Genomic DNA, 14,542 nt, shown 5'->3' with positions numbered 1-14,542 from the left:
CACGGATCATTCAGCCAGTGCTGAAATGAAGCTGCCTCTGGAGAGGAACATGGTAGCAGTATAACAGCTGCAAAGCTGTGTTGCACAGTCACTTACTCAGCACTGAAACGCAGCCAGCTCTGGGGTGGAGCCCAGCAGCAATTTAACAGTGCATAGGAACGCTACTAAAGAGGTAATGAGTTGATAAGATGTTTAATAGTCCAAACAATTGTGTTTAATAATCTATGACCCAGATAAAGAACAAATTAAAATTCCAGACAGAAAATGTGGACCAACGCCTCGCCCTACTTGGGATTTAGCCAGGACAGCGGCGTTCACACCCTGACTTTAATGAAAAGTGCCGGGGAATGTTTAATCTTCAGAACTGATCAGAAACTCCGCTTCAGAGCACAACTAAAAGGCAAATACATGAGCAGTGACTGTGAAGGATGAGTGCCCCTCCCCGCCCCCGCCCCGGCTGCTCCGTGAAGTATTGTACGGGGCCATGGAGTCAGCACTGACTGCAAGGGGAGTGCGCCCCCTACTGAGCCCTGCTCCTTGTCTCTGGCACTAATCCAGCTCTGTGACCTCTGACCCCTACGCAGCACAAGCTGGCTTCTGTCCCTGGCTGGGCCAAGGCTGTTGGAACCGCTTCGGCAGAGGGTTATGTAAAAGCCCAAGGCTGTCTCCTTTAACTCCATAGAGGGGAAAACACTTGATTATATTAAATTTCCCTTCGGGTGCCGATTCACCCCCCAGAAGTCAAAGTGCTTTAATACATTCATCCGCGCCACACCCCACACGGAAAAATCGTTACCCTAATTTCACAAAGGGGAAACTGGTGCACAGACCTCGCCCTGACCAAGTTCAGACTCAGAGTGAATGGCGGGATTAGAACCCAGGAGTCCTGATGCCCAGCCCCCACCCTACTCTAACCCCTAAACTCCACTCCCCTCCCAGAGCAGGGGCTAGAACCCAGGAGTCCTGACTCCCAGCACCCCCGATGCCAACCACTAGACCCCACTCCCGTCCCAGACAGCACACAGACCCCTCCAAGCTCCTCTCCCCAGCACCGCATTAACATCAGACCAGGTGCCACAATTCTCATGCAAACACTTTAATGAGGGCTTATTTCAAACAACAGAAGGGGAAACCAGACCCTGCCCCCGAGTAACATGGCAGCCCTACTGCTGGGCAATGGGTGGGTCGCTACGGTGGGCACATCAATGACGCCACAGATGGTGCAAGGTAACATGGGCACCGCTTCTGCAGGGCTGGAGATGGGGGTAAAGCAGGGGGCAGGGAAGATATGGGGGAGAGGAGGGAACAAACACGAGTCCCTGTGAAATGGGGGCAGACACAGTGATGGGGGAGAAGGGAGGATAGATAGGTAGATAGGTAGATAGATAGGCGGTTGGCTATGGAAGCAGAGGGACAGACAGACAAGCCTACTGGTGCCTAGGGAGACATACAGATGGACAAATACTTCACCAGTGCATTGGAGGACACCCCAGTCTAGTGCTTCCACCGGTGGACACTGATCCTCTGGTCCGTTGCCTCCAAAGCTCGGTCCTGATCCAAGCCTCACCCTGAGGCACCCAACCCCTTCGGAGCCCCCTGGGGGCAGAGGACTGGAAGCAAGGAGAAGGGGCTGCTGGGTGGGGTCAGGTCTGGCATGAGAGGCGCTGGTGGGTCTGGAAATGGGGCAGGCCCTCGGAAGGGCTAGAGAGGTCTGGGCAGAGGAGGAAGCTAGTCAGCCTCCGGGGGCTGCTCGGGGGGCTTTCCCGCATCGTCCCACTCAGGCAGTGGTGGCCAGGGGGCGATTGGCATGCCAGGCCCAGGCGGGTATGGGTCGTCGGGCAGCGGTGGCTTGGGTGGCGTGGGCAGGGGCCAAGGATCCTCAGGCCTCCTAGGTTTCGGTGGCTGCGACGGACCGGCCGGAGATCCGGGGTGGCCAGGCTCAGGTGGCACCGCAGGCCCCGCCGGCCAAGGCTTCCCCGGCACGAGCGGCCCATGCGGCAGAGGATGGGGAGGCTTGGGAGGTCCGACAGGCCAAGGCTGGGGTGGCACCGGGGTCAGCGGATCGTCAGGCTTCGGCATCGGAGGGACACCAGGTGCAGGCTCCTTGGGAGGGTCAGAGCCCCGGCGGGGGTGGGACATGCTGAGGTCTCACAATGGGGGCGGTGCCTGGAGAAGTCGGAAGGGGAGAATGTTATCCAGGTGAAGCTCAAACCAGCTGAGACCTTCCTCTGCCCCTCCTGGCTGGGGACATCACCACAGCCAGGAGACCCCTAACAGCTGTCACCAGCCGACACTGATGGCTGCGCTTATCCACCGACCCTGACTCCAGCTATCCATCATCCCTACATCCTTCTACCCACCCATCCTCCCCTAGCTCCAGCTATCGATCGTCCATCTATCCATCCACACTGGCCTATGTCAGCATATCCACCCTCCCTCCCCTAGCTCTATCCATCTACCCACCCATCCTCCCCTAGCTCCAGCTATCGATCGTCCATCTATCCATCCACACTGGCCTATGTCAGCATATCCACCCTCCCTCCCCTAGCTCTATCCATCTACCCACCCATCCTCCCCTAGCTCCAGCTATCGATCGTCCATCTATCCATCCACACTGGCCTATGTCAGCATATCCACCCTCCCTCCCCTAGCTCTATCCATCTACCCACCCACCCTCCCCTAGCTCCAGCTATCCATTGTCCATCTATCCATCCACACTGGCCTACATCCATCTACCCACCCACCCTCCCCTAGCTCCAGCTATCCATCGTCCATCTATCCATCCACACTGGCCTACATCCATCTACCCACCCACCCTCCCCTAGCTCCAGCTATCCATCGTCCATCTATCCATCCACACTGGCCTACGTCAGCATATCCACCCTCCCTCCCCTAGCTCTATCCATCTACCCACCCACTCTCCCCTAGCTCCAGCTATCCATCGTCCATCTATCCATCCACACTGGCCTACATCAGCATATCCACCCTCCCTCCCCCAGCTCCATCCATCTACCCACCCTGCCCTACATCCATCTACCCACACACCCTCCCCTAGCTCCAGCTATCCATCGTCCATGTATCCATCCACACTGGCCTACGTCAGCATATCCACCCTCCCTCCCCTAGCTCTATCCATCTACCCACCCACCCTCCCCTAGCTCCAGCTATCCATCGTCCATCTATCCATCCACACTGGCCTGCATCAATCTATATGCCCTCCCTCCCATAGATCCATCCATCTACCCACACTACCCTACATCCATGTAGCCACCCTCCCTTTCCTAGATCCATCTAGCTAGCTAACCACACATCCCTAGATCCCTCTGTCCATCATCAGTCTATCCACTCACCCGTCCCTAGATCCATCTGTCCTTCCATCCAGCCACACCTAGATCTATCTAGTTTATCTGTCTATCTTCCCTTCTCTCTCTCTGTCCCCAGACAGCATGATGGCAGCATGGACAGACAGATCTATGCTCCACCAGCTGTCCATGCATCAGTCTGTGCTCCGCATTGTCCATCTCTGCCCACATCTATCTGTTGTGGAAGCAGAGAAAGAACTGTCATGCATTGCATCCCCTTCCTGTCAGTTCTTTCTCTGCTTCCACACTGTCCATCGATATCTGTTCACCTTTATCTATTTTTTTGGTCCAACTACGCTCCACTGAATCCGTGCCCAGCTCTGTTTATCTCGTCTCCCCTCTATCCGTCCGGCTTCAGTTCTAGCCAGCCATCCAGCCATGTGTGCTCTCTACAGCTCTCACTAACACCCGCTATCTCTATTCATGATCCCTTCTCTCTGTCTCTCCACGGCCAGCTCTGTCTGTGTGTCTCTGGTCCACACTCCCCACCCGCCTTGTCATCTGTCCCAGAATGTGCTCCGCAGGCCAGGGCCGATAAAGCGTCCAGGTGCTCAGGACTCGAGTAAGATGATTTCCCCAGATGACCCTGCAAAGGGAGGTGTGAGGGCAGCTCAGGGATGCCATCCCCATGCAAGCTTTGATCTAGCTGGCACAGCAAAAAGGAGCCCTGGCTGGACGAGCCCCCTCAGGACTCTGGGGTCACTGAAGCCCACGTGGCCACTTCCGCACTGGTAGTTTTAGCCATGCTGCTAGATCAAAGCCAGCATGGGTATGCCTTCCTCCGCTGCAGTCACGCTGACTGGTGTGTAGACATGTATTGGAAATAGAACCCAGGAGTCCTGACTCACAGCCTTCCCTGCCCTACCCACTAGACCCCACATCCCTCCCAGAGCTAGAACCCAGGAGTCCTGACTCCCAGCCCTCCCTGCTCTACCCACTAGACCCCACATCCCTCCCAGAGCTAGAACCCAGGAGTCCTGACTCTCAGTCCTCCCTGCTCTACCCACTAGACCCCACACCCAGGGCCGGCGCTTCCACTAGGCGACCCTAGGCAGTCGCCTAGGGCGGCAGAATTTGGGGGACGGCATTTTGCCACCCTCGGCGGAAATTCGGCGGCGGGGGGTTCTTCCACTCCGGGTCTTCGGCGGAAATTCGGCTGCGGGTCCTTCACTCGCTCCGGGACCCGCCACCCAAGTGCCCCGGAGACGCGGGGCGGAAGGACCCCCACCACCGAATGCTCAGAGGAGGAGCATTGCCACCTAGGGCAGCAAAAACCCTGGCGCCGCTCCTGCCCACACCCCTCCCCACACCCCTAGAACCCAGGAGTTCTGACTCCCAGCCCCTGCTGCTCTAGACCCTGCTCCCCTCCCAGATAACCACCTCCTCGTACCACCCCCTTCCTAGCTCGGTGCCTGGCCAATGAGGCAGCGCTGTACCTGGCAGAAGGGAGCCAATGGGGCAGGAGCCGCCCTGTCTCTGAGGCACGCAGGGGCCTGGCAGGCAGTGGAAGCCGTCAGGGAGCCGCCAGCTTTTATACCAGTCCGAGGAGCAGAGGAACCGGACAAGCTGGTGTTCCCCAGGCCGGCCCCGTCCCGGGGCTGCCCCGGCACAACGGCCCAGTGCCGAGCTCCTAGTGGCAGCAAAGCCAGGAGGGAGAGTCACCCCACCCCTTACAACATCTCAGGACGAAGCACCAAGGGCTGAGTCACCTAAATGGGTCCAGGGCAGGGGGGGAGCCGCTAAACCTTCCCCATGCAGCTGGGAGGAGGAGAAAGTCAGCAGCCCCGGTGGGAGGGGAATGGGGTCTAGTGGTTAGCGCAGGGGCTGGGCGGCAGGACTCCTGGGTTCTATCCCTGGCTCTGGAAGGGGAGTGGGGTCTAGTGGTTAGAGCAGGCAGGGGCGCTAGGACTCCTGGTTCCTATTCTTAGCTCAGGGAGAGGAATGGTGTCTAGTGGGTTACACCCGGGCATGGTGTCAGGACGGCTGCGTTTTAGTCAGGCATTGCACAGCATGTCAGCTGGTTGCAACAGCCAGGATGACTTCAGCAGGACAGAAGCCAGGAGTTTCGACTCCCCTGGCTCAGCCCTCAGCGAGGAACCGCAAGTGTGCAACTTGTACCAAAGTAGCTGACCCCTCCCAGCGGGCACTTGGTGCTTCGGGACACCCGGAGCACGCTGGTACCGCTCTGAAGCCAGGAAACCTGGCTACCAGCTTCCCCCACCCCCGCTCTAACCAACAGACCCCACTGCCTTCCCAGAGCTGGGGACAGAACCCAGGAGTCCTGGCGCCCCGTCACTCTAACCACTAGACCCCGCTTCCCTTCCAGAACCATTCCTTGAACCTTCCCTTTTCGTGATGGAGGAGCTTTTGTTCTGTCACCTAACGTCCCTTTGGGCTCCGTGGGGTGGAGCAAGGGGAAAAGCCCAGTAACAAAGGAAGGGGAATAGATACCAGTGGAGGGGTGTATGCCCAGCTCTGGGAGGGGTGTGGGGGTGTAGTGGATAGAGCAGGCAGTGGCTGGGAATCAGGACTCCTGGGTTCTCTTTCTGACGCGTGGGGGTTGGGGTCCAGGGCTTAGAGCCAAGGATTCCCAGTTCCACCAGTGCATTCTGGGTCTGGCGCTGACAGCGGGCTCTTTTGTGGGATTTCTGATCTCCGGGTTCCTCATTTCTTTGCGGAGTTAAGGCAGAGCCATCCCAAACTCGATCTTCTCACCCCTGGAAACCCGCAGCCGGTAAAGCCAATGCTTGCGAAACCCCTGCTTGCAAACCGACTTACAGTGCTGGAGACATAAGCCCGGACCGGCCACAGGGCTCCTCCACCCGCAATAGGTTTAACCACAACCTCCCCTAATCTGGGAACGATCAATGGAAAAGCCTCAGTTGCAATGCCTCCTCCTGCGGCCACGGGGCAGCACAGCTCGCCCCCTCCCCACCACCTCTCAGCAGCATCGGGGCGTGGAAGGGGCTGGGGTTGCAAACTGGAGCTCCCCCCAGCCCTGAGGAATTAAGAGGGGGAGAACGAGCCACTCGGGATCCCCCGCTCCCTTTGGGACAGACCATTCTGTTTTCTGATTCCCTTATCTCTGTATGGAGCCCAATAACTTGGGTCTCAGATCTGTTCATTTCTACCCACCAAGCAGCCCTCTGGCACCTCGTACCTGTACAATTTTTAGTGCGTTTCTTAAAACGCCAGCTCCTGGAATCAGGGTAAAAAACCTGAGACACTCAGCCGTTATTTTTAAAAGACGTAAGTCGCTGGCCCTCGTGGTTCAAGAGAAAAGCCTGCGAATGGGAGGAAAGTGCAGCTTGTAGACAAAGAAAAAGAGCCCAACTTTTATTATTATTATTCTTAACCTCACAATTTCTTCTGCCCATCTCATGATTTTTGGAAAGGGTCTGGCTCATGATTTTTGAACGCTTGAATTTGGCAAAACTGCCTGTGGGCCCTGCACCCTAACCGATGCCAGACAAATCTGCTAATTAGGGGGTCTCCGTCCAGCTGGAATGGAACAGCCATCCCACTTCTGACACCAGTGTAATTATTATAGCTGCTCAGGGTAATGGAACATCAGATCTCTAAGGCAGTGGTTCTCAACCAGGACTACACATACCCCTGGGGGTACACAGAGGTCTTCCAAGGAGTGCATCAATTCATCTAGATATTTGCCTAGTTTTATAACAGGCTACAGAAAAAGCACTAGCGAAGTCAGTACAAACTAAAATTTCATAGAGACAATGACTTGCTTATGCTGCTCTATAGGATATACACTGGAATGTAAGCGCAATATTTATATTCCAGTTGATTTATTTTATAATTACATGCTAACAATGAGAAAGGCAGCCAGTTCTCAGCAATAGTGGCTTTGACACTTTTGTATTTTCATGCCTGGTTTTGTGAGCAAGTCGTTTTTAAGTGAGGTAAAACTTGGGGGGTACTCGAGACAAATCAGCCTCCTGAAAGGGGGACAGTCATCTGGAAAGGTTGAGAGCCACTGATCTAAGGCAGACGTCGCAGATGGACCATGACTTGGCAGCAAGCTCTGTAGGCTCTTCTGCTGCCAGGCCTTCTAGGTTCGAGTCTCCAAGAACCACATGTCCAAAGAAAAGGGGCATGGCACTTGTGCTGGCTGGGGGAAAGCTGCTAACCCAAGTTCTTGGGGTCAGTACAGGGGTGAGTGGGTGGAATTCTCTGCTGTGTGCTATAGAGGAGATCAGAGTACATGATCTAACAGCCCCTGCTGGTCTTCTACAAATCTATGACATACTGAGGGACAATTCCTATTTGGGGCCTTCTGCGGGGGCCGGTCCAATGGAGGGTTCGTGCCCAGTGCTAGGGGTTCCCTGTCTCTCTGTCCCAGGCCAATAGGCCTGGATCAGTGCATGGTACATGTCCTCCTGCTTCCCCACCAGCCCTGCTACCCTGCAGACCTGGCCTCGGTGACAACGTCCGCTGTCCACAGTTTTCTGCTGCTTTCAGCTTCCTAGCTGCTCCCGCTTTGCAGTGTGCCCAAGCCAGAGTGGGGTGGTGACTTCCTGGGGCCAGCAGGGGGCAGCACACTCTCAGGTTCCCCATCGCTCTGGGTTCTCTGTGTATCGCTCGTCATGCAGTGCGTTCCAGCTAGGGTGACCCGACAGCAAGTGTGAAAAATTGGGACATGGGGTAGGGCGTAATAGGTGCCTGTATAAGACAAAGCCCCAAATATTGGGACTATCCCTATAAAATTGGGACATCTGGTCACCCTAGTCCCAGCCCAGACTAGGGGAACGCCAAAATGGCTCATCTGTCTCCATTATAGGTTCACCCCCACTCTGTGGGGCAGAGTCTGGGGGGTCGGGTGACACCCAGTGGATCTGTCCCTTTGCCCAAGCAGAGTTCTCTCCACCATCACGCTGGTCCATGTTGGTCACATCTCCAGCTGAATCCGGATCTGGGCAGGAGGGGCAGGGCCAGGGGCTAGCCTCCCCGAATGGGTGATTCACGCGCCGCCCATGCAAATTAGCAATCAACATCACCCAAACGAGCCACCAGGCGTGTAAGAGCTTCAGGAGACACATGAAAGAGCCATAAACCTCAGTCTATCACATCTCTAGACTGATCCTTAATGCACACCTACCCGCAGTGTGAATGGCTCCCAATAGCTAGGGCTGCTTCTCGTGACGGTCGTGCTTTCCAGCTGCTTCATTGCGTGACTCGTTAACGTGATGGGTCGGTAATTACTACCTTCTTGCACATCCCCTCTACGCTCGAAGATGGAGACCCGTGTTCCCTTCCTCTAGTCGTCGGGCGTTTTTCCAGTTTAGAGGATTAAGTTAAAGACATTTTCATCATCACCACCACTCCCTAGTGTCCTCATGCTTGAAATGTCTCAACCGGGACGCTGTCCGGTCCTACTGCATCCTCGCATCTCAGCGTCTTCGGTTCTGTCTGAGTCTCCACCAGCTTCTGCGTGCTTCCCTCAATGGATTCCTCCAACCAGACCTGCCGTGGGCAGAAGCTGCAACTTAGACTGGGCCTGCAGTGCGGGCTGCAGCGGGCAGCATGCACAGAGGTGCCTCCCCCTCCCAGCCCATCGGGTTCAGGAGTAAGGGCAGGCATGTGGGGATCATGCCGTCACCTTGGCAGGCAATTAAGAGATCATGGGGCTGGCCAAACCCCGCCTGCACCGCAGGGTTATTTGGCTAATTTCGGGTTATTATGCAAGTAGCTGTTTGTCTGGTTTTCCCAAGTAAGTGGATTTGCGTGTTTCACCTTCCCACGGGCTCCTGAGGGCTTTGCAGTCATCTCACCATGAGCTGTATAAGAGCTGAGAATTGTTATGTGGCAAGCTGAATGGAGTCGGTGTCACACTGCCCCCTGCTGGGTGGAGTCTGATTTGCTGCACGTGCATTGTAAGGAAAAGTTTCCCTGCTCCATGCACTTGGACCTGGTAACTCCCAGCTCCAATCCACCATTCCCCACGCCCCTCCCCATGGTGGGCATCCATCCCAGGGCACGGGCTATGTTGAAAGCATGAACAGAGTCCATTTTATGAATTTGCCGAGGTGGCAGCTTGATTTTAAAGCTCTGCGCTAACAAACTAGATTTACCACTTCGTTACGTGTTATGGCCAATATTGGAATGGAGGCTAATCGGATAAGCCCTTTGTGTCTGAGTCCAGGGGCATTAGCTTACTAATACAATGTTCGTAACTCTGAACAAAACGTTACGGTTGGTCTTTCAAAAGTTTACAACTAAACATTGACTTAACACAGCTTTGAACCTTTACTGTGCCGAAGAAAAATGCTGCTTTCCCTTTATTTTTTTAGTAGTTTACATCGAACACAGCACTGTCCTGTATTCGCTTTTATTTTTTTTTGTCGCTCTGTTGCTGCCTGATTTCATACTTCCGGTTCCAAATGATGTGTGTGGTTGACCGGTCAGTTCGTAACTCTGATGTGGTAACTCTGAGGTTCTCCTGTACTTTTAACATATTTATCACACTTCTGGGATTACACCAAGGAGTAAGGATAGAGGCTCCTCTATGTGTGGGTTCTGATATTTGAACAGTTTGGTATGGAAGGGAGAAATTTAAAATATCAAAAGCAATTGATTAAAGTTATTATTTTTAATCTCTCTTAAGCCGGCTTGCTGGGCATAGAAAGGAGAGCATGTATATACCATCAGTTAGTTAAAATCCAAGGTGTCGTTACTTGAGATCTTGTTTAAAAGTGTAGATTCAACAAGATTACTAATACAAGAACCGAAAGAATACGGTCTCTGAAATGAAATCTTGCCACTTTTTCTTAGTCCCGTAACCCTGGAGGAGGGACCAGGTCACCAAACTGGTCTGAAAGTGAGAGGAAACCTGAGTTTATATGCCCTGTTTCAGGTCCCTTGGCGAGGCAGTCATCTTTTACTGGCCAGCCAGTGCTCAGGTTTCAACTCTCATTTTTCTGCTGCTTCTGCCAGTATCCAGCAGATGGTGCCTAGGGTTACCATATTTTGAGTGTCCAAAAAGAGGACACTCCACAGGGCCCCAGCCCTGCCCCCAGCCACGCCCACGCCCCAACTCCACCCCTTCCCCAAAGTCCCCGCCCCAACTCCGCCCCCTCCCCTGTTTCCCATGAACATTTGATTTGCGGGAAGCCTGAAGCAGGTAAACTGGGGGGGGGGGACTCAGCCCAGTCTGCCTCCCCCCCCCACCAAGCGGCTCCCTCCGGCAGCCGGCCCCGGCCCCAGCCCCAGCCACAGCCACAGCGTCTCCAGCCTGGCTCGGCTCGGGCCCTGGGGTACTGGCCCCGGGCCAGCCCCCGGCCGAGCATCCCCAGGCCAGCACCGCCGGCCCCCGGCCCGGCCCCAGCCCCCGGCCCAGCACCGCTGGCCCCGGCCCCTGGCCCAGCACCCCCGGGCCCCGGGCCAGCCCCCAGCCGAGCACCCCCGGCCCAGCCCCCGGCCCAGCCCCCAGCGGCGCCAGCCCCTCCCTATTTTCCCGGACATGTTCAGCTTTTTGGGATTTCCCCCGAGACGGGGATTTGACGCCCAAAAAGCTGGACATGTCCAGGAAAATCCGGACGTACGGTAACCCTAATGGTGCCCATTTATAACAGATAACTGCTGCTTTCAGTCAGAGACTTTAATGCATTTCATGGCTTGTATATTTCACTATTAGTCTTAACTGGGTCTCCTCTCTGCCCTTTAAGCAATTTCTCTTAATATTCCAGAGTCAGACCTGGTTCGGTGCTACTATCTTTCACGATGACCCAGGAGTTCCCGATGTCAGATTCTTTTTCCTTCTGGTGCCATACAATTCAGAGCACTTCTATAGTGCAACCATCATTTAGACAAACAAACAAACATTCCTTTATAGTTCTTAGTCCTCACAGTCTCTGATTTGTATCTAATCCCTTCCCCTTCAAATCTTTCAGGGCTCATCATGGGATATGAGGTGGCTTGAAGGAGTAGATTTTTACTGGTAAACGTTGCTTTCACCCCACACGCACAAACCAATTTCCATCCATAATGATCGAAATTAGGCAAAATAAGAAAAGATCCTGCTTGGGAACATATTAGAGTTTGATGGAGGGAAATTCACTGGGTATATTTTGACGTGTGATGGTGACAATTTGTGTCTTAATGGTTGTAACGCTTTAACTTTTTTGAACCCCAATGGCTACTGTCATTAAGGAATTGTTGTCTCACCGGCCTCCCATAATTTCCTACAATGGTGAAAGTGTAAATCGATAAAAATCTAAAAAAATGCATAAATGCTGGAGTACCACTTGAAATTATAAAAAATACATAAAAATCAAATTCGGCCAAGGGTAGGTATGAGTCATTCCATTAGTGAAACAAGGCAAACTATGCCCATATAGGGAACTGTAGGTCTGATTCACAAGGTAGACAAGTTAGGGTTTGGGGAGAAATCTAGTTGTTCTGGATTTCCTGGGGTGACAGGCAGTTTGCCCCATTTGACTGTCAGTTTGCTGGGTCTCACCACAAGTCATTTTTAGTTGGTTTAACTGCTACAGCTTCCATGGTCTTCGAGTCCCACATAGGTAGAGTGACCCAATAGCATGTGTGAAAAATCGAGATGGGGGGGGGGAGTAGTAGGTGCCTATAAAAGAGAAAGCCCCCAATAGCGGGACTGTCCCTATAAAACCAGGACATCTGGTCACACTACGAGCCAATTGGGCACAGGAAAAGGTGCGGTTATTCTCGTCTGTCAATTGGGAGGGCTTCTCTATAGCTGCTGGCCCGTGGGCTGGATCTGGCCCGCTGGATGATTCTGTCTGGCCCCTGAATGACTCCATCCCACAGCCGACCTGCTCTACAAAATGTAGGGTTACCATATTTCAGCGAGCAAAAAAGAGGACGGGAGGAGCCCCGCCCTAGCCCCGCCCCTGCCCCTCCCACTTCCCACCCCCCCTGACCTCCCAACCCTCCCCCCGTTCCTTGTCCCCTGACTACCCCCTCCTGGGACCCCTGCCCCTAACTGCCCCCCAGGACTATCTAAGCCTCCCTGCCTCTTGTCCCCTGACTGCCCCAACCTTTATCCACACCCCCACCCCCAGACAGACCCCTGGGACTCCCACGCCCCATCCAACCACTCCCCACCCCCTGACAGCCCCCCCCCAGAACTCCCAACCCATCTAAACCCCTCTGCTCCCTGTCGCCTGACTGCTCCGATCCCTCTCCGCACTCCTGCCCCCTGACAGCCCCCCCCCAGAACTCCCAACCCATCTAAACCCCTCTGCTCCCTGTCCCCTGACTGCTCCGATCCCTCTCCCCACCCCTGCCCCCTGACAGCTCCCCCCCAGAACTCCCAGCCCCCTACCCCCCGCTCCTTGTCCCCTGACTGCCCCCTCCTGGGACCCCTGCTCCTAACTGCCCTCCAGAACCCCACCCCCTACCTAAGACTCCCTGTTCCTTGTCCCCTAACTGCCCCCTCCTAAGACACCCCCCCCAACTGCCCACCAGGACCCTACCCCCTACCTGTACCCTGACTGCCCAAAACTTTCTCCACTCCCCGCAAAAAGCCCCCCCCCAGTTTCTTGACTGCCCCCTCCAGAACCTCCCTGCCCCTTCTCCTGCTCCCCTTACCCTGCTGCTCAGAACAGGGTGTTGGGCTCTGTGCGAGCCGGACACGTGGCTGAGCTCCCCAGCACAACAAAACCCGGTCCCTGGCCCTGCACAACAAAACCCGGTCCCTGGTCCGGACCGGGTTGCAGGGGAGAGCTGCCCTTGTATCAGCACAAAGTGCTCTCGCTCCCGTTTTGCTACCCTGCATGGCAGAAACCGCTCCCAGTTGCAAAAGGGGAGGGCTGCACTTTGTGCTGAGACACTTGCTCAGAATGCAGGGCGGAGCTCCTCTCCAGCTGCTCCGGAGTCCAGCCCGGGACTTTCCTGCAGCCCTCCCAGCCGCTCCGGGGGAGGGGGGAAATCCCGGACATTGTGAGTGCTTTACAAATTCCCCCCGGACGCTATTTTTAGCACAAAAAGGAGGACATGTCCGGGTAAATCCGGACGAATGGTAACCCTACAAAATGGCATCCTCGTGGCATGACCTCACATTTGAGGTCACACCACAGCTATGGAAGACGCCATTTTGTTTCTGTCTGGGGCCACAACTGGGCCCACATCACTGAAAAGGTTGGACCGTCCTATTTCTGACCCCCTGTATGACCCAGGCCACAGAATTGTACCCAGTTATTCCTGCATGGAGCCTAATACCTTGTACAGGTGACCTTCCACCAGCTGTAGTGAAATACCCCTTCGCTTTAGGCATATGCCTGAGTGGTTATGAGCCTTCAGTGTCTGTATGGCAATTTGGGGAATCTGTATGAATTGCATGTGATATGATGCGCTCTCTGTATGTATCTTCAATAGGCTACAAACCCCACTTTGATTGTAAGGCTGGTCTGTGACTTCCTGATGGGTTTTACCTCCATCTTGGACTAATATTCCCAAGAGGCAGTGGCACTACAGGGTTTACAATGGAGGGTCATTAGACTTGGATGATCATCTGTTCAAATGGAGCACCTTCTGACAAAGAGATGGCTGCTACCGAGGGCAAACCAGGTTTTTCAACTCTGAACTCTAGGGGCAGAGGTAACTAAGCCACGGATCCCCTGATGGGGGACTTTGAGCCCCAGAAGAGGCTGATATAGGGGGTTATCTGCAAAGGGGATTGGAGGAGAGAGTCCAGGAGCTGCAGGAGAAGGTCCCTGGATACACCAGAGGACTCCCACCCAAGCCCAGAGCATGCACCAAAGGGGTGAGTAAAGTGTTTCCCTGCCTCAGCTGTAGATGACTGTGTTGGTTTTTTGGTCTGGATCAACATATCTCCTGTGCTTTGTAAAGTAAAGAGTAACTATGTTTAGAAACCTTTGCCAGTCCTGTGTGCTTGTTTGCTTTCACTATCAGGTGTCCCCGAAGAGGTGAGCTGTAAACCCAGAGCACCCAGAAGGTTGGAGCTCCGGGAGAAAGGATATGCTTAACATATTGAGCGGTCTGGGGGAGTCAGGATAGGTTCTGGGGACCTAGGGCAGCTGGGTCACATAGTCCCATGTCCATGAAGAGGTAACAGATAGAGTCTTGTCCACAAAATGTTCCAGAAAGCCCAAGGAGAGACAGAATGCGGCATCTGACTCAGACAAAAGGAAGCTTACAGCACATTGGTTTAATGTGGTGGGACCCAG

General features: G+C 54.5%; 1 long non-coding RNA gene across 1 annotated transcript; it reads right to left on the bottom strand.

The window, feature by feature from the left end:
* Positions 1-1,080: 1,080 nt before the first annotated feature.
* LOC128847758 (uncharacterized) lies at positions 1,081-4,947 on the bottom strand. The gene is made up of 2 exons (XR_008446944.1): positions 4,799-4,947; positions 1,081-2,166 (listed from the first exon to the last, which is right to left on the bottom strand). It is a non-coding gene; the product is annotated as an uncharacterized LOC128847758 (long non-coding RNA).
* Positions 4,948-14,542: the final 9,595 nt, after the last annotated feature.

The sequence above is a fragment of the Malaclemys terrapin genome, chromosome 13 (genome assembly GCF_027887155.1).
Source record: "Malaclemys terrapin pileata isolate rMalTer1 chromosome 13, rMalTer1.hap1, whole genome shotgun sequence".
Classification (NCBI taxonomy): domain Eukaryota; kingdom Metazoa; phylum Chordata; order Testudines; family Emydidae; genus Malaclemys; species Malaclemys terrapin.
Note: the sequence above shows the minus strand (reverse complement) of the source record. Positions and strands in the feature narration are given on the sequence as shown.